The sequence below is a fragment of the Canis lupus genome, chromosome 37 (genome assembly GCF_048164855.1).
Source record: "Canis lupus baileyi chromosome 37, mCanLup2.hap1, whole genome shotgun sequence".
Lineage (NCBI taxonomy): Eukaryota > Metazoa > Chordata > Mammalia > Carnivora > Canidae > Canis > Canis lupus.
This window is the reverse complement of record NC_132874.1, coordinates 26,371,624-26,396,481: the sequence shown is the minus strand read 5'-3', so window position 1 is coordinate 26,396,481 and position 24,858 is coordinate 26,371,624. Positions and strand designations below refer to the sequence as shown.

Here is a 24,858-nt window from a genome sequence, read left to right as displayed (position 1 = left end):
CCTCAGTAATCAGGCGTGCCTGCCCAAATGTGTGTGTGTGTGTGTGTGTGTGTGTGTGTGTTTTGTTTTGTTTTTAATCTTTTCACATGGCTTAGGTTGCCCCCAGGTCAGCATAAGCCAATTTTTAGTGAAAGATTCTGCTTAATCTCCCTCAAAAGTTAGATTTTTACTCTTTGCCATTGGGTATATATAACTTGGAGGTTGCTATCATAACTCAAGGAGATAAATGTTTGCCCTCATTCCTCTCCATCAGACAGGGTTTGTATTAGCGCTTTTTAATCATACCCCTATGAGGGTATGGCCTTGGGCCTGCCAGACTGCTAGGCACATGTGCGTCATTTATTTTAAAGTCTGGCTTCTTAGGAGTTGCCCCTGGGTCAGAGCAGCTTACTGTTCATCTAGTGTGACTGGAGGTGGTACTGAGTTCTGCAGTGTCAGTGAGGTTTGAATCCAAAATCCTCTATGGGGTTGCTGTGACTGTCTTGAATGGGTGCCAAGCACATCCTTCTTGACTCCAAAAGTTTTATTGTGATACTACGAGGATTCTTCTTGGCTGTGTCTTTTCCCCTGACGCATCCTGTTAAACTTCTGATAGCTTGGCCATTTCCTTGTTGATAGAGTATCACAGAGCTACAGGCACTCTGAGTTGCTCTCCACCAAGATCCCTATTATTTTCAATAATGCCCTTGGACATGGGATTGTACTGTGTTCCAAATAAAGCCAGCCAACTCACATAGTGCCTTAAAGCCCTTCTTCCTCATAACTTGTCTTTCTCTGGGCAGAACCTCTGAGCCACTTATAGAACTGGGGTGTGAAGACTGTGTCTCCTTCTCTTGGTTGTAACCCTGCTCTAGGGTGGGTGCTGGAGGTGATGGTGGCAGCACGGGGGTAGGGCTGCTTTTCTGGTGTGGTGCTTCTATCTTATGGGTGGATTGGGGTAGGACAACTGAGCTAGTATTCTTGGTCGACCACACTTGGTGTAGATACAACATGGGCTAAGGGATTTCCTATAGTCAAACTGTATCCTAGACTATGAGTTGAGGGGAGAGGGGACATCTTGACTGCAGTCCTGGAGTAAGATCCCCAGCATAGTCTTCATAAGACAAACTGGGTTGGTGGGGGAGTAGGTCATGGCTTAAGGGCCACGGACTCTTTGTTCATCCCGAAATTTGGTAGATTTTCTTGATTCTATTGATGGAATGTTTCTCCATTTATTGTATGCCTTTAGGAAAATTTCCTGAAGCTTTTTATATGTATTTTTAAGTTTTTTCCAGTTAAAATGTTTATTAGGGAGAGAATCCACTGTATCTTCACTCTGCTATTCCAGAAGCAGGTCTTCCATTTTTATCTTCAATGTACTTCCATTAAAATAATGATCCTCTGAAAGATAAACTATGAGAGACTCCCAACTCTAGGAAACAAACAAAGGGTTGTGGAAGGGGAGGAGGTGGGGGGAATGGGGTGACGGGCACTGAGGAGGGCACTTGATGGGATGAGCACTCGGTGTTACATGTTGGCAAATTAAATTTAATAAATAAAAAAAAAAGAAATAATGATCCTCTGGAAATTTAGCATGTGCTGTGTAAGAAAACATAATGGTGGGGTGCCCGGAAGGCTCAATCAGTTAAGTGTCTGCCTCTGGCTCAGGTCATGATCGCAGGATCCTGGGATCGAGCCCCAAGTTAGGCTCCCTGCTCAGCGGGGAGTCTGCTTCTCCCTCTCCCTCTGCCTTTCCCTCCCCCTTGCTCATGCTCTCTCTCCCAAATAAATGCATAAAATCTTAAACACACACACACACACACACACACACACACACACAGCTCTTTAGCCATTATGAGTTTTGAGAGTATTTGGAAACTTTCCATTCCGAATTTGTAGACTTGTGACTTGTTCTTTTTTCCTAAAAGAAATCTTGATTTGCTTGAACACAATAAAGGAGTCAAGTACAAAATACCAAGTCAGACAAAAGAAGTGCAGTAGATGCAGTGAGGCACAGAGGTACACAGAGCCATGATACAAACATCAAAAGATTCTTAATAACAATGGCACTTATGGGTTTTTCACTGTACACTAAAACAGTGCCCTGGCTTTTTGGTGGTGTCTAGTAAACCTATGATTCATTTATTTATGTGCTAAATATAGCAGGACTGCTACTGGCCAGGCCCTCTGCAAGGTGCTAGGTATGTGGTAATGAGCTAAAGAACCCCTGCTCTCTGTCCCTCCTTAGGGAAAGACTTCATATGCATATAAATATACAATTACAAACTCTGGGAGTGCTTACAAGGCAATAAGCAGAGTACCTAAGAGACAACATGGGGTGGGATGTTCTAACCAGGGTGGTCAGGGAAGGTTTTTAAAGAAATGTGATCTTTAAGCTGAGTCTTAAAGAAGGATAAGCCAATCATGCAAAAGGTTGAGAAAAGGACTTAGAACAGAGAACATAGCATATACAAATTCCTGTGATGGGAAAGAGCTTTTCCATGTTTAAGAAATTGAAAGAAGGCTAGAAAATGAGAGAGAGAGAGAGAGAGAGAGGCAGAAAGAAAAAAGAGAAAGAAAAAGAAAGAAAGAAAGAAAGAAAGAAAGAAAGAAAGAAAGAAAGAAAGAAAGAAAGAAAGGATTAGGTAAGTGATAATAAGGTAAAGACTAATATTTGGTCATTTTGGTGCATTATTCTTTTTTTAATTTTTCAATTACTCTTTTAAAATTATTCTTAATTTAAAATCAAAGTTATATGTATAATAAAATTGAAATATTGACAAGCATTTGTAAAGAAAGGAGAAAATGGGATGGGGAGGAAAGGACTGGGTTGAGTAAGAAAAGAGAGGCATCATCCTGGAGAAGTCGCAGGGTTGGACATGGCTGGCACAGGGATGCCCAACAGTGGCTGGGGGTAAAGGCCATGTGATGATGGCCATGTGGAGGCTGATCTGATAGGAGAGCAGAGGTGGTAAATAACTGGCCTGTGTGCCAGCCAGCAAACCTACCTCCTGTCATTGATGAGTCAACAATGAGGTGACACTAAAAGGTGTTAGATAAAACTTTTGTTTCAGAAATATAACGCTTGGGCTAGGGTGGAGGATGGCGTGAACTGAGAACTTTTAGAGCAGGTCTCCTTAGACCAGTAAGAATTCACTGCTGTAATCAATGACAAATGTCTGATAAGAAATAGTGAAGTCACAAAGTTGTGTTCACAGGCTATGTTTAGCTGATTGCTATGTTTTCTTTGGTTTATACAGTGTTAACACATTTTTAAATTAGTTAACAAGTACCAAAAATTGGGAGATTTTACTCAAAACTTCAATTTACTGTTATCTGGCAGCACTGAGTCAATACTCATGGATAAGGCACCAGCTTGTCATTTCATCTTGCGGGCCCCCGCCCCCACCCTTGATCTCCAACTCTCTCACAACTGCTGTTCTCTCTTGGCCTCTTTGGCTTCTGTTACCATGTGGGCATGGATTAACAAAAAAATTTCAAGAAGACAGAAGAACATGGTAGTGATGATGGGTAAAGGTCAGGGAAGAGTCTACACTGGCCTAAGATTTCTAAGGAGGTAAGTGATAGTGAAGAGAAAAGGCAGCCTCAGGGACAAGCAGACCAGACACGGGTTAGAGAAGCTGTAGAATCCAAAGGCTGGTCAAATGACCTGAGCCAGGAAGCACGCAAGGACAGAGCTGATTAACATAGAACCCAGAAATCCAAACTGCTCATGGAAGGTGCAACTCAAAGCAGAGTGGCAGTGCAGTGATGGGGCTGGAGTGGCAGCTCTCTAGCTGACATTCCTCTTTTGTAAGACATATCTCTTGATTATTTCAATTACTTTAGTCTAACATAGATTAGGACAGCATCTGAGGTCTCTGAGCAGACGCTGTAACAGCTTGTGGCCATGCTCAGCAGGACAACCAGTTGACACCAATACTGTCTGTCCTTAGCTCAGAAATACGGTGAACTCAACTGCTAGCCAAGGAGATTTGACATTTTATTTTATCATTTTTTAAAAAGATTTTATTTACTTACCTACTTGAGAGAGAGAGAGAAAGAGAGAGAGAGCCTGCAGGGGAAGAAACAGAGGGGGAGAGAGAGAGACCAGCAGACTCTGTGCTGAGCGTGGAGACTGATAAGGGCTGGATCTCACAACCCTGAGATCACGACCTAAGCTGAAATCAAAAGTGCACTGATTGGGCCACCCAGGCACCCCAGGAGATTTGACATTAAGTGATGGGTCAGTGTTAATAAAATTGAGCTTCTACTTCTGGAAGCTTTCCTGCTACAGAATACCCACTGGACAAGGTAGATATGCGCATTCAGCAATTCCAACTGTGTGCAGCCAGTGATGGGTGAGCTAGGGCTCAGCCCACAGGTGACATTCCACACTCTGTCTGGCACCGAGCACTGTTGGTAGGTACCCTCTGCCTACGTGAGAGGGATGTTGCTGTTCTTAGAAGTGATTAACTTAGAACAACAGAGAGAAAGTGTCTCAGAGGGAGGAAGTAGGATGTTGGTGGTTTGAATAAGAGCCTCTGAACTGTATTTAATCCATGAAGACAGACTTTGCCATTCAAAAATCTTGGAATAAAAATCTGGCAAGTGAATGCCACTTATTTATTAGGCATTCCACACATGCCTAATATGTGTACCTTCATCCATGTAAGATCCTTCCATTTTCATGACTTTAAGCATGTGGTGCAGGAGACCGGCAGGGTCTGGAGAACAGGGGCTCTAGTTCTGAGCTCTGCTGCTGGTGGATGTGAGCCCCTGACTGTGCACCTGTACAATCCAGATTAATCTACATCTGCTTCATACCTAGCAAATGCTTGCACTTAGTCTGTGTCAAAATCTTGGTTTCCTTGGTCCATCAGGCAAATTTACCATTATAAACGCAGCTAATGGATAAGAGTGTCCTCTCATCAGGTGCTCGCTCTCTTCAGTCTGTAAGCAGGTGTGCACCCCTCGGTGAAGGGGCTTGGAGAAGAGAGCTTGGTTAACAGCACAGAGGGCACCGTCCCCCACAGAAACAGCACTGGCACACATGAAACCAACCTGTGAGTGGCCTTATGATGCTGCCCTGTCACCCAGCTACTGCAGTTCTGTTTGTTAGGTAAAGGTCCACTCTGTGTGAAGCAAGAAACAATCCTGGAAATACCCAGGGTCTGCAGCTTGTCCCTGCCCACCTCCCCCACCAGCCAGCCACACTCCACCCCTCCCAGCTGGGAAAATAAGGCAGCAGTCAAAAAGTAGTGTAAGAACCTCCTGTTTCAGCCATCACCAGTCTTCAGCAGGACTTTGACTGCATGGGTTTCTGAGCCATGGAGGGTGAGGCCGGGACCGTGCTGGAAGAACAGACTAAAACTGGTGCCAGATGAAACTACATTCCACAGTACATTCCCAGCAACATAAAATAATACAGATAAGAGGTTCACTGTTCAATCACATTCATATCATGTTGAAAGTATAAAAGTCCACTACGGAGTTAATATTTGTCTTGAAGAATGTTTTTTTCCTTCTCTTACCAGCTTAATGGCAGATCATGCTAATTAAAGAATACTTTAAGAATCCTAAAAATTCATGTATTGTTAATCTGCTAAAGCAACAGAACAAAACATGAGGAATAAGGAAAACAAAACTGTTGATCTGTAGAGGGAGTTTCAGTGAGACTATAATTCCTCTTTGAAGTTTCAAATGTCCCCCCCCCCCAACTTTTGAAAAATATTCATTTTTCCCCTTCCGTTTACTCACTGGCTCAGTTTCATAGAAACACAAGAGAAGAAAGAGAAACAGCAGACTTATGTGTGTGCGTGTGTGCGTGTGTGCGTGTACACTGAGAGGGGAGATTACGTGAACATGTGGGATGTTTACTCGGGTTATGGGAGCAGTTCTTAGCAGTCCACCAAGAATTCCCGGAATCAGAGTCCTTTCGGCCGCTTTCTTCTAGGTCAGTGTCGCCTTAAGCAGCCTCTAAAGATCAACAAGGTTCTTTCTCTCCACATGATTTCTTATTAAGCCTCCATTTTAAAGAAGAAATGGAAGAAATTGGAGGATGAAGTGAGGGGGAAGAAAAGCAAGAGAAAGAAAAAGGGGGAGGGGAGAGGGGGAAGAGAGGAGAGTCTGAATATGAAAGGGGGAGGAAGAGTCACAGAAAAGAGGGAGGGAAGAGGAAGAAAAGGAGGAGAGGGACACGGAGGGCTGAGTGGGTGGAGGGCCTTTCCCAGCTCCACCAACCCGCTTGGCAGACGGGAAACCAGATACAGCAGGACATTGTGTTCTTCTCCTGAAAAACAACCAGACTGCGCTCCTAAAGTAAACAGTTAATCCTGTTGTTTATCTTTGTAACATGAGGAGATGTTAACAGGATGATTTCTACCGCACAGAAATGTGGTTTTTATTAATTTAAAAATCGTATTTTCTCTTTGATAAAATAAAAGTGTGACATATAAACTTTCTGATGTCAATGAACAGGAAGGAATAACAATCTTTCTTTGCCAAAAGTGACTTAACTAAAGGATGCCAAAAAAAAAAAAAAAAAAAAAGCCCGAAAAAGGCCTTTTCTTTACTCACACATCCTATTTATTTTTGGAAAATACTGCATTACTGAATCAAACTAAGACAAACCAAAACAAAACCTGCTGTAAGCCTGGTCCACCCCAAACTTTGATTTTTGAGTATTGCTCGTGGAGATTAAGACTGTAACTGGGCCACGTCAAGAGTAAGAAGAGGATATTTTATATGTTAATAGAAGTTTGCCCGCAGAGCAAATTTTCAAAGATACTTAGTTATTAATTGAAATTTCTATTGAGGTAACTGTGGATTCACATGCAATTGTAAGATGCGCTCTAGAGTTGTTTGCACACTTTGCTCAGTTTCCCCCACTAGTGTACTATTATACTAGCAAATGATGATGCATGACAACTAGGATACTGACATTGATACCATCCACCGATCCTATTCAGATTTCACAGATTTGACTTGTGCTCTGGTGTACATGTTCATGTGTGGATTCAGTGCTATAAAGTTTTACCACCTGTATAGGATCCTATATCCAGCACCACAGTCAAGACACCGACTAGTTCCACCATTACAAGGATCCCTCAGGTTGTCTTTTATAACCAACCTATTTCTCACCATCTCCCCACCCCCATCCAAACATCAAGCCATTATTAATCTGTCCTTCATTTCTAAAACTCTGCCATTTCAAAACGCCATAAGAAAAAGAATAATCTAGTAAATAATCTTTGGGATTGCATTTTTTCTCCCTTCAGCACAATTCCCTGGAAATTAATCCAAGCTATTATGCCTTTTATGCCATTATTAATCTGTCCTTCATTTCTAAAACTCTGCCATTTCAAAACGCCATAAGAAAAAGAATAATCTAGTATATAATCTTTGGGATTGCATTTTTTCTTCCTTCAGCATAATTCCCTGGAAATTAATCCAAGCTATTATGCCTTTTACTTTTATAGCAATTTTGAGATACAATTTATACACCATCAAATTCACCCTGCTAATAAAATCAGTAAATGGCAAAATATACAAAATTTGCCCCATTATTAAAAATATTAAGTGGCAAAATACACTTAACGTAAAATTTACCATTTTAACCATTTTAAGGTAAAATTCAGTGGTATTAAGTACATTCATAATGTTCTGCAACCACCAACACTATCTTACTCCAGAATATTTTCATCACCCCAGAAGGAAATTTCAGTCTATTAAAGCAACCTCCTCATCCTCCCCTCCCCCAAGTACCTAGAGACAACTAATCTACTTTCTGTCTCTAAGGATTTGCCTATTTTGGATACTTCACATGAGTAGAGGCATGCAATATGTAGCCTTTTGTGTCTGGCTTCTTTCACTTAGCATAATGATTTCAAGATCCATTCACACTGTAGCATGGATCAATACATCATTCATTTTTGTCGGTGTGTAATATTCCATTTTGGGTTATTTCTACTTTTTTCCATTTATGGAAAAAACTTTTTTTAAAGGCCTAAAATGTATTTTAGTAAGTTGATGCTACATTACTGATCCACTTTGCAGAGAAGCTCCAAAGATACCAGGACAAATAAAACATGGTACACCAATAAAAAACGCACAACATAAGTACCTAAGATAGGCAAGACCAAGAGCTACTGTCTTACCTTCAGCACACAGCAACCCTGTTCCCAAGATTGTACTGGGCCTATCAAGAAAAGCTGTGAACAGCAACATCACAGACACAAAAAGGGCCAATCCTGGGTTGTCCTCATCCAAGAAAAAGATGGAGGCAACTTAACATAAATTTTAAAAAAATATACTAAAATGAAAATCTCTAAGAAAAAATGTCTTCCTTAGGACATGATGGGGTATTCCATGGGCTATAACAGTATATGTTGTCTGTGACCCCTGTGGACACTTGCCTGAATTCCCACCTGTGAGTGAATGGAGCAATGGGGCTACGGTCATTGGGGGGTTTGTTTTGTAGTGTATGTGTGGCAGTGCCTCTGAGGTTGCGAGGTATAAGAATGAAAAAGCAAAGAGAACAGGGTGGACAAAGAGTGGAATGATGAAGATTAATGAGAGCTCTAACTGGATCTATATTGTAATGGTTCTACCCTGCACCCAGGCCCGCAACAGTCACAGGAGACTATAGGAAAGCACCACACAGAATCCATTAGTTAAATGATACAGAACTGATTTGTGAAATATTGCTCCTCCCTTGCCTTCTATGTTTGACTTGTGATGAACTGCCACACTGTTTTACAAAGTGGCTGCACCATTTACATTCCCACTAGCTGGCTATGAGGGTTCTAAATGTCTCCACATCCTCACCAATACTTATTATTGTCTGCTTTTTTTATTATAGCCATACTAGTAGGTGTGAAGTACTATCTGCTGTGGGATTCAGTTTGCATTTCCCTAATGACTAATGATATTGGTCATCATGTACTTCTTGGGACATCTGTGAATCTTCTTTGGAGAAATATCTGTTTAAATCCTTGGACCACTTTTTATTTGAGTTCTCTTTTTATGTTGAGTTGTATTAGTTCTTCATATATTCTGGATATAAGTCTCCTAACAGGTATGTGATTTGCAAAATATTCTTCCATTTTAGGGGTTGTCTCTTTACTTTCTTGGTGATGTCCTCTGAAACACAAAAGTTTTTAATTTTGATGAAATTCCATTTATATATTTTTCCTTTGTTGTGTATGCTTTTGGTGTCATTTGAAAGAAACCACTGCCTAATATATAAAGTTGTGAAGCTATATTCTTATGTTTTCATCTTAGTTTTTCATTCTTTAGGTCTATGATTCATTTTGAGTTACCACTTAACGTATGGTGTGAGGCAAGGGTCAACTTAATTCTTTTGCATGTGGACATCCAGTGTCTCAGTGCCAATTGCTAGAATTACTGTTCTTTCCCTATTGAATTATGTTACCCTGTCAAAAATCAATTGATCATAAATGTAAGGTATTACACCTTTAAAAAAACAGATACATCATGCTGATGACATCTAAAAAAACCCCATGAGTATAGGAAAGGAAGGAAGGAAGGAAGGAAGGAAGGAAGGAAGGAAGGAAGGAAAGTTTCAACCCTGCAGAATAAAGGATTTAATCAGTTTTAGAGTCCATCATTGGCAAAGAGTTGTACAAATGCATCTATACTCTTAGGGTACACAGACTAGAATTGCTGCTGTATTTATTTAGGTTCAATGAATACAGAGCAAATGTCACTGGCTGGTATCTTATTTCATCTAGTTCCACTATATTACAATCGCTATGCAGGGGACTCTCAAAGCTCTATGCCTTCCCATCCAAATTTGTTCCTTCTCCTATGCATTGCCTCTTTGTGTAATATGGCCCTTACTATTTTCAGTCACTGTTTCAAAACCTGAGAGCATTCTTATTATTTATTTTAGTTCCTTTTTTCACATCCAGCTGCTATAGACTATCCATTTTACCTTCATATTTATCTTTTTAGTATCATTCTTCCTTCTCATTCCTGTTATTATTACCTTGTTTTGCTTATGATCTTTGTTGCCCAACAAAACTTCCTAACCTCCATCTTTTTCTTCTAAGCTCTTCTTAAGGGACAGAGTTAATCATGTCACTCAACTAGTCATGGACCTACTAAGGTATCCCAATGACTCCTACATGTCTCAACATGTGTGTGTGAGTCTAAGAAGATCAAGTTCCTACAACCATTTCCCCACCTGAGTCTTGGCTCCCGTTAGTTCCTCTAAACTAATTTGATATTCTTTGTCACTTCCATTTGTTTAGAGTTGTTCATTTTCAAAGTCAAACTCAAATTCCATATCTTTCATGAAGATGTTTCTCAGTCCAATGGTGAAAACAATTCCTCTTTTTTCTTTGTAATCAAAGTGTTTATTTTTTACCTTTATTTTAATTCTTATCACATTCTATTCTGTATTATCAACACTTGTATAGATCTTTTTACTATCCTTTTTGTCTGGATGTTTCTTTTTTTCCTTTCCTTTTTTTTTTCAAGTTTTTAATTTTAATTCCAGTATAGTTAAAATACATTGTTACATTGGTTTTACATACACAATATAATGAGTCAGCAATTCTATACATTACCTAGTACTCATCATGATAAGGGTACTCTTAATCTCCATCACTTACTTCATCCATCCCCCTACCCACCTCCTTCCTGGTGATCATCAGTTTGTTCTCTGTAGTTAAGAGTCAGTTTTTCTCAGTTTCTCACTTTTTTTCTTTCCTTTGTTCATTTGTTTTGTTTCTTAAGTTCCATATTTGAGTGAAATCATGTAATATTTGTCTTCCTCTGCCTTATTTTGCTTAGCATAATACTCTTGAGCTCCATCCACGTCCTTGCAAATGGCAAGATTTCATTCTTTTTTTGTGGTTGAATAACATTCATGACTCTGTTTGTGTGTGTATACATGTGTATAACACCTCTTCTTTATCCATTCATCTACTGATGGACACTTGGGCTGTGTTCATAATTTCACTACGGAAATAATGCTGCTAAAATCATAGGGGTGCATGTTTCCCTTTGAATTAGTGTTTTTCTATTTTTGGGTAAATATCTAGTGGTATCATTGCTGGGTCATAGGGTAGTTCTGTTTTTAACTTTCTGAGGAATCTTCACACTGTTTTCTACAGGGGCTGCACCAGTTTGCCTTCCCATCAACAGTGCACGAGGGTTCCTTTTCCCCACAACCTCACTAACACTTGTCATTTCTTGGGTTTTTAACGTTAGCCATTCTGCCAGGTGTAAGGTGATATCTCATTGTGGTTTTGATTTGTATTTCCCTGACGATACATAAATAAACCCACAATTAGGTGGTCAATTAATCTTTGACAAAGGAGTAAAGAGTATACGGTGGGAAAAAAGTCTCTTCAACAAATAGTGTTGGGAAAACTGGACAGTAACATTGCAAAAGAATTAAACCGGACCACTTCCTTAAACCATACATAAAAATAAACTCTAAATGGATTAAAGACCTAAATGTGAGACCTGAAACCATAAAAATCCTAGAAGGCAGCAGAAGCAGTAATTTCTCTGACATCAGCCATAGTAGCATTTTTCTAGATATGTATCCTGAAGCAAGGGAAATAAAAGCAAGAATAAATTACTGGTATTACATTAAATAAAAAGCTTCTGCACAGCGAAGGAAACTATCAACAAAACTAAATGAAAGGCAGTCTACTGAATGGGAGAAGATATTTGCAAATGACAAATCCAAAAAAGGGTTCGTATCCAAAATATGTAAAGAACCAATACAGCTCAACATCCAAAACCCAAATAATCCAATTAAAAAAATGGGCAGAAGTCAGGAACCGACATTTCTCCAAAGAAGACAAACAGATGGCCAGCAGACATATGAAATGATGCCTGGAAGTTTCTTGTGGGCAGGGATCATGTTTCTTATCCCTATATATCCAACACAATGCTTAGCTCAGAGCTTTATACATTACAGATGGTCTACATATGCTTGGTATACCAACTTGAATTAACAAGTATTTTTTTCAGGCTTTTTGGGGACAGAAGATATAAAATGTAGTTCCTACATACAGGAACAGTAACAGGTACTTGAAATTTTAGCTTTCTTCAGGTAATTCACAAGGTGAGACTTCTACATTGTTCTAAATATAGGTGTGGGAAGGGAAGTTTTAGTACTCCAGTGAAATACTAAATTAGAACAAGATAAATGGAGGAAAGGAAGGAGGGAGGAATCTTAGCTAAGAAAGTTTATTACTCAAAATGTGCCAAATTAACTCAGCTGCCCTGGGCAGATGGTGGTTTTGTTTTCTCTCAATTTATTCCCCAATTCACTCTTCAATGAGGGGTTATGTGGTATTCTCACTTTTCCATGTCTATTCAGCACTGAAACCTGAAGAGACAAATGTCTATGACTGAGTAGAGAATAAGGAACAAGGCAGCAGGCAAGGGGCATAGTTTTGGTAGTGCCATAAGTAAGTTATATTGTCCCATTGCTTCGTCTGGATCACCAAATAGTATGTCAGCCAAAGCAAGAGTCATCACAACCTTTCTCAACCAGGGTTCTGTAAGGGAATTGAACCCTAAAACTCTGAGGCTGCACTGCATGTAATGGACAAGAGCCCTCCATTGTGTCTAACATGGCACCAGTTACGTGCAGTCTTAGGAGAAATGAGAACAAGCTCCAGGGTCCTATACTCCAGTGTGGGAGCCAGTGTCGAGTACATGAACCTGAGAGTAAACAGCACTGCTGTATTGGTCCTGGGGATACAACAGGGAACAGCGTTTAATCATCCTTGGATGACTTGCTTCTGAATCAGGGTTTCACACTCGAGGCTGACTAACTGGCCTAGAAACCAGTCCTACCTGAAGCAATCAATGGCTTATGAATCATCTGTGTTTGGGAAGCGCAGGTACATAGTCTATCTACTCCGGTCCTACCAAATAAAACACAAATTACCTAGGCAAAGGCATACCTACAAGATTTACTGTGTTGTTTTTGAAATATCAATGGTGATTTTCCAAATCCTTCTGCAATCCTAAGAATACCTGTTCTTAGGAAAATATTAAATTGCTTTATAGTACTTTATAGTGAAGTAATTTCAGCTTCAAAGACTAAACCATATTCTGGTTACTGTACTGAGAACAGACAAAGGATCATTTTTAGAAGACAACTCTACTTTTCAGAGAGAAGGAAGTTTGTCATGTATGAATCTGTTCCATTTCCAGCCCGCCTACCTCGGTGCACAGGATGGCACGCCACACCGGCTGACATTCCTCTCCGTGTCTTACCCAGCCTCAACTTCCCAGCCCACCTGGGAACCCAGGACACCCACCACCTACACGTCTTTGTTTTGTGATGACTATCATCTAGCCTACATCTGTTTACTCTCCAAACATCAGCTTCCGCGTATAAACCAGCAGACTAGCACACTCTGAAATCCCAGAGCAGTCTCCTCTCAGCTGGTAGCCTGCCCTCTTTCCTGCCAACCTTCTAGAAAGTATGGGCTTCACTTATTTCCGCTTACTCGCTTACTTGCTTTCGTGATAATTTAGTTTTTGAAGCAATCTCAAATTTACTGAAAGTTCCATACAGTACGAAGCATGTTTTTTTCCTGAATCTTTTGGGAATATGCTTGTACAAACAAGGACTTTCTCTTACACGACTGCTAGACCACCATCGAGGGGAGGAAACGAACACCTGACTCTCAGACTCCACTCATGCTTCACCCATTGTTCCAGTCATGTCCTTGGTAGCAAAAGGAGATAGCTCAGAATCATGTACTGCATTGAGATGTCATGTCTCTTTAATCTTCTGCAATCTGGAAGGATTTCTTTGAGTCTTTCTTTGAGTTTCATGACCTTAATATTTTTGAAGGATACAGGCCAGTGGTTTTGTAGTACACAAACCTTCAGCTTGGGTTTGTCTGATATTTTCTCACGATGAGATCCAGCCTATGTATCATTGGTAAGAATAACGCAAAACTGACGCTATCTTCTTCTAAACAGTTGGCACACTCTCCCAATTTGTCCCGTTACTAGTGATGTTCACTTACTATTTGATTAAGAGGATGTCTGCCAGGCTTCTCAACTATTTCCTTCTGAAATTAAAAAATATTGTGTGGGAAATACTTTCTCCATGTTGTGGACACATGGATTCTTTTACTATGGGCTACAGTGCATGGCTATTATTTATTTTGATGTTCAAATTGTCCCAGGTTTTGCTTGTGCCAGCCCCTTGCAAGCTAGCTCCTGTGTCCTTTTGATTTCTTTATCACTCTGAGAATGTTCTTACTTTCTGACATAAGGATGTTCAAAGCTCATCTTACATTTTTCTCTCATTCAAACCTGAAATCAACGATTTCACCAAGGAGCCCTGGTTTCTTTATGTGCTTGTTGCTACCGCAGTATCGCTCAGAACCTCTTAGCAGACAAGCTAGGAACACATATGTACATACACATACACGCTCTCACAATAATACACATTTACTTCTGTTTATTCATCCCTTTTGAAAACTGTGAGTTGACACCACCATAGGATTCATTTTAGTTTTTCCCTTTACTACATGTTGTTAACTCACAGGTACCTCAAACTCAGCATGTCTAAAACCAAACGTAAATTTTCTCATTATTTCTCAATCTGTTCACCCTCCTAATTTCCCATCTCCTTGAAGGATACCATTTATCTTTTTGCCCAAACCTTAGAATCCTTCTAGATTCTTCCTTTTCCTCCACTTTCCAAATCCAATCATCTATGGGGTCCTGCCTTTTCTACTTCTCAACTATTTCCAGATGTGCACCATCTTTTTTACCCATTAGTTTGTTTTAACAGATGAGTTAAGACCTCTTCCTTTTTACCCAGGCATTTACAGTTACTTCCTCTTGTGTTTAGAAACTTCCAGTGTATCACATGTATCACATGCAGAAAAAAATCCAAAGGCTTTGATACAGTTTTCCAGATCTTCTCAAGACCAGAACCTGACCCTATTCCTTTTATTTTCCTTTACAATGTAGGAAAAGCCACACTAGCCTCCCCGCTGTTATGTAAATAAGCCAGCGTGCCCCTGCCTCACAGGGCGGGCACTCATCCTCTCTGCCTGGGATGCAATTCCCACAAACACCTGCATGGGTTGTTCTCTCCCCATCTTTGGAATTTTTCTCAAATATTATCTTCTCAGTGAGGCTTTCCTTGATTCTTAGGTAAAAAGAGTAACCACTCAACACTGATTATTTTCTTATCCAATTTTATTTAAAGCCATAATCACTATTACTTTCTTATATCATAACTCCTTGTCTGCTGCCAGTCTTCACCAATGGCAACGAACATTAGTATGTTCCATTAATTCCATTAGCACATAGATCTCGTGTGTGTGTGAGTGGCGGTGGTCTTATTTATGGCTGCATCCCTAACACCCAGAACAGTGTATCACACAGAGTAGGTCCATAGTAAAAAAGTTGGCGAATGAATGTTTCCTCATGATCTTCTTAGTTACTTCTACGGTAGCTTAATATTCTATCATGTAGTAGGTCATAACTAAATAATTCTCCTTATACTGGATATTTAGGTTGCTTCTTTTTTTCACTGCTACCATGAAGAACAGTGTATATGTATATGTTAATTTTTTGTTTGTTTTTCATCAATTAGATTTCTAGGAATTATTGGGTCAAAGAGTGTATCTTTATTATTAGATGTTACGTACTGCTCTCCAAAATAGTTGTAATGCTTACAAATTCCAGTAGTAATAATTGTGTATAAAGAGTCCTATAATTTTTCTAAATAATATATATAGCTCAAAGTTTTAAAGTATTACAGAAATATATGACACAAAGTTTCCTCCCATTCTTGTCCTCTAGTCTGCTAGCTTCTATATGCCCTACACAGATGTTCACTGTTGTTTGTTTTTTACATATCCTTCCACAGTTTCTCTCTCTCTTTCCCTATATCCCTCTTCCTCCCCCTACCATATATATATTCTCCAAGGTACATAGCACATTTCAAATCTGCTCCTTGCTTTTTGTTTTTAACCAATGTCATAAATCTTCCTTCCTTTTTCCTTCCCTTTTCTTTCCCTTTCCTTCCTTCCTTGTTTCCTTTCTTTCTTTCTTTCTTTCTTGCTTGCTTGGGGTAGGGTCAGAGGGAGAGAGAGAGAATCCCAAGCAGGCTCCATGCCCAGCTCAGAGCCCAATGCAGGGCTCAATCCCACAACCCTGAAATTATGACCTGAGCTGAAATCGAGTCAGATACTTAACCAACTGAGCCACCCAGGCATCCCCAATGTCATAAAGTTTTCTATATCAGTTCATAGAATGCTTTCTCATTCTTCTTTTTGTAGCTGCATAGCTAGCTGTATGGTATTCTATTATATAGATATACTATAATTTAATTTTAATCCTCTAATGCTGACCATTTAGGCTGTTTCCACTCTTGCTATCCCAAACAATGATGCAAAGAATAACCCTGTACTTCATATGTATGCAAGTGTACCTGTAAGATAAACCCAAGAGGCGGAAGTGCTAGGTCAAAGAGCTAATGCATTTAACATTTACATACCTGCACGCATGAACAACACCCACTTAATTTACATATGCATGCTACCAAAGCCCTCTCTATGGAGGGGTAACAATTTATTCTCCCTCAACCAATGTGAGAGGGTACTTGTTGCTCCTTAGCCTCACCGCACAAATGTTATTAAAGTTTTGGATTTCTGCAAATTTGTTAATAGTGTTTTTTTTAAATTTTAAATTTCTATATTATGACACATTGAGTATCTTTTTATTTGCTTCACTTTTATTTTGGGTTATTGGCTCTTTCTATATTTATTTCTGTGGGCACTTTGCATATTAGAGAGACAGAGTTGGTAATATGGATTGCAAATATATATTCTCAGTTTGCCATGCTTTTGACTTCATTGTGCAGATTTAATAGAATTTATTAATATTTTCTTTTGGAGCTTTTGGATGTTAACTCACAGTTAGAAAATACTTTCACTTCAAGATAATTCTCCCATGATTTCCTCTAGAACTGTTTTAGCTTTTATGCTTAAGTCTTTGATCCATTTGGAATTTATCCCGGTGTGAGATAAGAGGTACAGATCTAATTTTATTTTATTTTTCCAGATGGCTCTTGTCCTGCACCATTTACTGAAATGGTTAATTTTTCCCCATTTTTCTGAAATATGTGTATTATTTTCAAAATTTCTATGTATATCTGGGACTGTCTTTTCTGCTCTACTGGTTTATCTATTACATTAAGGGAGAAAAACCCTTCAATTTTAAAAAGTGGCTTTCATTAAGTGAACAGAAGAAAAAAGAGACAAACAAAAAACAGACTGAAAAACAGACAAAAACAGTTCTTATAGAAAACAAACTGATGGTTACCAGAGAGGAGGTGAGGGTAGGGATAATAGATGAAGGGTATTAAGAGTACATTTATCTTGACGAGCACTAAGTAAAATATGAAATTGTTACATACTGATATTGTACACCTGAAACAAATATAATAACACTGTATGTTAACTACAGTGGAATTAAAAAATTAAAAAGTTTTTAAAAAAGAAGTGGCTTTCATTAATTTCTGCTTCTAATAGCTAGATGTTATCAATCTTACAGTGTTTTGTTTTTTTAATTTCTTTTTATTGGAGCTCAATTTGCCAACATACAGCATATCACCCAGTGCTCATCCCGTCAAGTGACCCCCCAGTGCCCGTCACCCAGTCACCCCCACCCCCCGCCCACCTCCCTTCCACCATCCTTAGTTCGTTTCCCAGAGTTAGGAGTCTCTCATGGTCTGTTTCCCTGTCTGAAATTTCCCACTCGTTTTCTCTCCTTTCCCCTTTATTCCCTTTCAGTATTTTTTATATTCCCCAAATGAATGGGACCATATACTGTTTGTCCTTCTCTGATTGACTTATTTCACTCGGCATAATACCCTCCAGTTCCATCCACGTCGAAGCAAATGGTGGGTATTTGTCGTTTCTAATGGCTGAGGAATATTCCATTGTATACATAGACCACATCTTCTTTATCCATTCATCTTAATCTTACAGTGTTTTTGTGAAAATTAAAGGAAATAACTTTCGCCTGGGCCCACTGTCTGGGACTCTCATGTCCTGATCTCTCTTCCACTGCAAGTTCATTATCAAATTTGATTTTTCCAGCTCAGTGTTTAATTGACTTCTAATTCAACAAAGCCGTATTGGGACTTGAGACCCCCACTGCTAAACATTCTAAGTCCCAAACTAATAACCTCATAGTTATCCTCCCTTGCCCCTCTACCGCCCCACACCCAATCGTCAGCAAGTAACAGGCACTCACTCCATATCTTTAACACAGATCCCAACCTTTCAGCTCTAACACTTCCTCACTAGCACTCTGGTGCAGCCACCAGGCTCACCTGTCTGGACTGCTAACACAGCCAACTCGTTTGTTTCCTGTACTCTTGTGCTTCCACATTCCATTTGATCTAGAGCAGCCAAGACAATCTTTTCAAAGTGCAGATCAGATCATAACCATCCCATGGTTAAAACCTTAAAGGCTCCCCATCATTCTTTGCATGAAGCTGCCTGCCCCCCCTAACAACCCCCTCCCCCCCGGCTGTGCTCATCTTCTGTGATGGCCTCTGGGTTCACTAAGCCCCCGCCACACTAGCTTCCTTTCTGCTTCCTGAACACACCAACTTCATCCTTTTCTCTGTAATAGTTGAACTCTTTGACTGGAAAGTATGTCTCTCAGAGCTTTTCACCACTGGCTCCACCTCTCCATTCAGGTCCGACCTCAAAGGGCTCCTTCCTAGGCTTTCCCTTACTAGTCATTCCAAGTGACCTTGAAACCCCCACCCACTCCGTAACACAACACAATATTATTTCCCATAATGACAGCAATGCTTTTTGAGGACCTAACCAAGAACAGAGAGTTGACTTCGGCCTCCCTTCAGATTTTTGTGTGTTTGGTTGTCTCACCTCACCCTCCTTGCCAGGTATGCACGTTAAGGCGGTGGCTGGAGAGGCCAACAGTGGAGGTTGCAATCCTCGGGGAACTTCCTCCAGTACTGCTTGGCCAGGTGGCTAGGTTTGGTGTGAGCGGGAGTCATTGTTAAAGACTAGCCACCAACACTCTGCCCTCAGTGCAGCCAAGACAGACTAAGGGTGGAGCCCAAAGGTTTCAGAATGAGAACACCACACCCTAAGCCTCTGTTGACACTGTGCTTAGAGTTTAAACAGTGCAATTAAAAAGTGTCTACATGTCACTAACTATGATGAATGACCTAGAAGTTTATATACTTGAATAAAACATATCATGGAAAAAAATGACCTCTAAAAAATTGATAGGATGTGTTTTGTATTGCTCTCCACAGTCACAACAGTATATACAGCTGAATTAATATTTCATTTGAGGCAAGAGGGAAAGTCTTTCCATTTTGAATAAGACTGTTCAAAATTTTTTCATGGCAAATGCTTTCTTTGCTATCTAATATATAGGAAGCATTTCATTACTGAGTTGTAGCTTTCTAAAAATTAGAAGATGACAGTTATAAAAGTATGGAAGAGAACACTACAGGATGCAGAACTGAAAATGAAGAGGATTTTATCTACTAATCATCTAAATATTAGTATTTTTCCATCACAAAAAGGTAGATGTGGGTTAAATTTGGCTTAAAATACCTGGCATTTAAAAAAAAAATCCCATAGTTTGCATAGTTTTATTTATGGGATAAATAAAAATCCCATAGTTTGCATAAAATTCCCATTTTAAGGCTTTTGTAAACCTCAGCAGCTATCTATTCATCAGATACTGGCTGAGAAAACCAACACGCTAGCAAGGGCTGCCACTGCAGCAAAACAAAGTAGAATAAATAAGAGTATTCTAGATTCAGTACACAAAATCCAACATGCCAGAACCATCACATATGAATGAGATCCATTCCAAGACCTTGATCATCTCCCAAATTCATAAAGATTGAGAATATCTGTCCATGTTTTTGCCTTCTACCAAATCACATTTTTGTTGAGTTTTCCATGAACAGACTCAAATAATTCAAAACTGCCTTTTCAACCTTCACTGAAGTTTCCTCTCTTACTGATGACAATTTTTACAATAAGAAAAACACGAACACTTTATAAGAGTCACTGTTCATGAGAGGTCTCAGAGGAAATGACACGGCGGTGGTGTGGGGTCACTCACTTGGCTGCAGGGAGCAAGCCTAAAGGGAATTCTTGGTCTGACAAAGTCACCGGCATCATCACGCTCCTTCCTGGACCACAGGGCTGTCCTCAGACAAGACAGTGAAGGCTGACCCTTGGCGGCCAGGGGCCACTCTGGAATGTCCACCTGGCCCAGAACACTGCACCAAGGCCTGTCACGGCCACACAGATCTGCCCTTGTGCCTAGGCCCTGCACTCTGTGGCTAAGCTGAATCAGATCTTCCCAAAAGTGCTGGTTTCCTTTCTTCTGCCCAACCTGCTCGCAAATACTCCATTGTGCTTCACCACTCAAAAGGAAGCCATTTTAGGAACGTGTTACATTCTCACCCAGCTTTTTCATGTGCTAGGCTGGGTACAGCTCAGACCGTGTGCAAAGCTCCTGTGCTGGGTGGTGGCTGACTGAAGTCCTGGACTTCACTTGGTCCATCCTCTCTTGAGGGTTTGTCCTTCTCACATTAGAGGCCAAATAAGGAAAAGCAGCTCATGATCTCCCCAACAGGAAAGGGCAGAGGGAGAGGGAGACAGAATGTTAAGCAGACTCTGCTCTAAGCATGCACGGAGCCCAATTTGGTGCTCAGTCTCATGACCTTGAGGTCACGACCTGAGCTGAAACCAAGAGTTGGGCTCTCAACCAACTGTGCTGCCCAGGTGCACCAGGACTTTGAATTCTTTTAAAAAGACAGAACGTTAGGTTAAATGATAGAAATATATTTTTGCACGTTCTATATTCCATAGCTACTGTATTCCATAGAACTGTGGGTGTTTGCTATTTTCCTCTACTTCCGTCCTACATTTTTACTTCTCTCTTCCAAGTAAGTTCTTCCTAACTCTTCTGGTGGATTCCAATTGCCCTCTATGGGACTCCCTAAATTCTAGAGACTGAGAAGCAAACTCTACACGTCTGGAGTTCCCTTGTGGCTGAAGTCCCTGATGTGACTTTCGACCTGTCAATCAAAGTCAGAAGTGATACCAAGGCAGAGCACCTGATTTTGCTACTTCTGCTAGCAAGCATAACAGTGACAAAGATCTTAGGATCTGGGGAATTGCTTTGAAGGGTTAAAAGACAAGACTGAGGCTTCTAGTTTGTTGATTCAGCTTGTAGCCCATAGAGATGGCTGTAGAGTAGGAAGTAGTAATGCCAGCTTTCTGATCATGCAGCCCCCTCCTGCCAGCCATGGCTCTGGAGTCGGTGGAGAACTGAAGCACCAGATAACCGGTTGTACAAAAGAGAACAGCTCCCATGGAGGCCTGGCTCTTCAGTGCTGCTTTGATAGTCTTTAAAGTTCAGCAGAGTCTGTTTCTTTAGTTTTTCCAATGATTCTATAAGTATTTTGAATCCTTTAATAATAAATCTCTTTCTGCTTAAGTTAGATAGAGTCAACTTCTTTGTCAATGAACCTGACTGATTTCCTTTGCTATGCAGATTCTAATCAGAAGTGGAATTGTGGGGTAAAGGAACTGTATATACTCTTCTCTGGGTAAATCAACAACTAAAAAGGCAAAATCAGAAACAAAATAAACTTGGTATCACTTTTGTAAAAATTTTGTATCTCTTTGAGGCAAGTTTGATATCAGAAATTAATCATTTCACTTATCTAGGGACCTTGAGAGCAGAAACCTAATTAATATTTTTGGACCTGGGCCTCTTACTATATAATCGTTGTGATAACTAGTAAGAAAAATCTGCAAGAAAACATTATATGTGTCAAGAACTATAGAAGTTCTACATGGGGAATTCATCCTGAGAAAATGCCAAAATGAGTGATACAACAAAGAGTACACTCAGATTACTTTATATTTATTTCTACTTATTACTTAGCACATTTTCATTAGACAATCATAACTAAAATACTCCTCAGCTAAGGATCCCAAATTTTCATAAAATAGTTTCTGATGCTAAAATTGCTCTTGCTATTTGACAGCCAGTAGTTAAAATACCTACTTCCTATCTGGCCAAACAATATAGATTTTTTAAATTAAAGATTTATTTATTTATTTGAGAGAGAGAGAAAGGGAGACAATGAGCACGAACAGGAACGGCAGAGGGAGAGGGAAAGAGAATCCCAAGTAGACTCTGTGTTGTATGGAGCCTGACACAGGGCTCAATCTCATGACCCAGAGATCAGGACCTGAGACGAACCCCAAAGCTGGACTCTCAACGCTAATTGCACCATCCAGGTGTCCCTGGCTAAACAATATTTTAAGAAGCATTTGAGAATGCACATATTTCCAATACCATAGTCACAGATCATAGAAAATATAGCATGTAGGCACCAGAGGCTCATAAAATGAGCAGTAAACCGTTCAGGGGAGCCTTATGTCAAATAGGGACTTTTCATGCAGATGATATCCTGAAATGATTTAAAGTATGTGATACTGCTGGCATGTAAAGAAGCCCAGCAGAGGAGATAAAGGAGGAGAGAGGCCCACCCAGGGATCTGGAATGGCACAGAGTCACTGAGGCTCACAGACAGAAGTTCTTATACAAATCCTTCAGAAATGCTTCATGATGACAGTAAATGATAAACGTATCATTTATGGTCATGGTGACATTGAAAACTATCTGAGAAGCAAGAAAGGAATAGTAAATGAGTACGGTAATTTTTAAAAGCTCTATCTACAGAACAATTTTGAGAGAAGAATCTTTTCCTTGGGCTACAGACAATCCCTCTCAGTGGTGAGAGCTACATATCAAACATTCCAAAACAGAGCATTCCTACCTCTAAAGCCTCTATCTGGCCATCATTACTGAACCCAGTATCACTTCTATAATGTTTTATTTTTTAAAAAGGATTCTATTTATTTATTAATGAGAGAGAGAGAGAAAGAGAGAGAGAGGCAGAGACACAGGCAGAGGGAGAAGCAGGCCCCATGCAGGGAGCCCGACGTGGGACTCGATCCCAGGTCTCCAGGATCACGCCCTGAGCCAAAGGCAGCCGCTAAACTGCTGAGCCACCCAGGGATCCCCACTTCTATAATGTTTTAAAATGAACATGTACTTAAGTCATTCTTCAACAAAAGGAACCCACATTTCTTGGAGAAATGGTTGAGTCTTGGACTGGGGCAGGAAATGCACAAGATGACGGGATCCCTGGGTGGCTCAGTGGTTTAGCACCTGCCTTTGGCCCAGGGCAAGATCCTGGAGACCCGGGATCGAGTCCCATATCGGGCTCCCGGCATGGAGCCTGCTTCTTTCTCCTTCTGTCTGTGTCTCTGCCTCTCTGTGTGTCTTTCATGAATGAATAAATAAATAAAATCTTAAAGAGAAAAAAAAAGGAAATACACAAGATGAGCCTGGAGTGTCCTATAGCGTCAGAAAATAAAAATTGCTCAAAGCAAAGCAAAACAAAACAAAATTAAACAAAGCAAAACTGAAAACCCACAAGAATGAGAGTATGGCAAAGAGACAAGAGAGTTGATTGAAAGAGCTTCAGTGGCAAAATCTGGAAGTTTAAGCAACAAAATCAATAGCATTGAATTATCCCCCAAAGTATAAAATAAATATTTACAAGTCCATACTGATATAAATAATTGAGTAAATTACATACAAAAGAATTCCAAATAATTATTCCACCATCCTGGAGAGTGATCAGAATTCACCTCTCCTCACGTGTGAGCTATACATAATAACTTCCTTCCAAAGACTTCAGGATGGGGATCCCTAGGTGGCGCAGCGGTTTGGCGCCTGCCTTCGGCCTAGGGCGCTATCCTGGAGACCCGGGATCGAATCCCACATCGGGCTCCCAGTGCATGGAGCCTGCTTCTCCCTCTGCCTGTGTCTCTGCCTCTCTCTCTCTCTCTCTCTGTGACTATCATAAATAAATAAAAAAACAAAACAAAACAAAACAAAACAAAAAAACAAAGACTTCAGGATGGAAAGAAGATAAAAGTATAACTTTACAGTGAAGACATGTGACATGAACTACCTCAGCTAAGTGATCAAGCCAATATCAACAATGATAAATCATGTCGACACGTATATGCCCTTGATATGATGTGATGAAAACATCACTTTACCTCTGTGGTCTTCCTCCCAAGAACCTACAGCCTCAGTCTAATCATGAGTAATAAATCAGATAAATTTTCATTAAGGTTCTACAAAATACTTGATTAGTGCTCCTCAAGACCATCAAAGTCATCAAAAAACAATGGATGTCTAAGAAACTGCCACAGCCAAGAAGAGTCTAAGGAGACACGGTTACTAAATGCAATGTACTATTCTGGATGGGATCCTGGAACAGAATAAAAACAATAGATAAAATTCTTTACAAAAAGTGAAAAAAGTACTTCAGTTAATGAAAAAAAATAACATTGACATACTTTCAAAAAGCAGTACAGATCTGTGTCAGACATTATAGGAGCCCATGTAGACAATGATATAAATGTCTACTTAATCTAAGACCCCCCTGTCCTAGAGCTGAGGCCCCTGGTAGAGATTTGATGATCAGTACACTGGAAAAGGAGGACTCTATCCTGTCTTATTCCAGTTTTATTGAGATATAATTCCCACATAACACTCTATTAGCTTAAAGTATACAGCATAACGGGATAATACTTTTTTCTTGACTAACATGACTATTTTACTATTTTGTCACTACTATGTTTCCAAATTGCTAAAATTTCAGATTTAAGCTTCTTTCTTAGTACAGCATTCACCAATCCCTTAGAAAATGTTTCTGATTAAATTTCTCTACAC

The 24,858-nt window shown here is 40.0% G+C and overlaps 1 protein-coding gene across 12 annotated transcripts in view; it reads right to left on the bottom strand.

Moving 5' to 3' along the window:
* The window catches only part of SPIDR (scaffold protein involved in DNA repair), a 434,037-nt gene that overhangs the window by 75,648 nt on the left and 333,531 nt on the right, over positions 1–24,858 (bottom strand). The gene's annotated exons all lie outside the window — the stretch shown is intronic.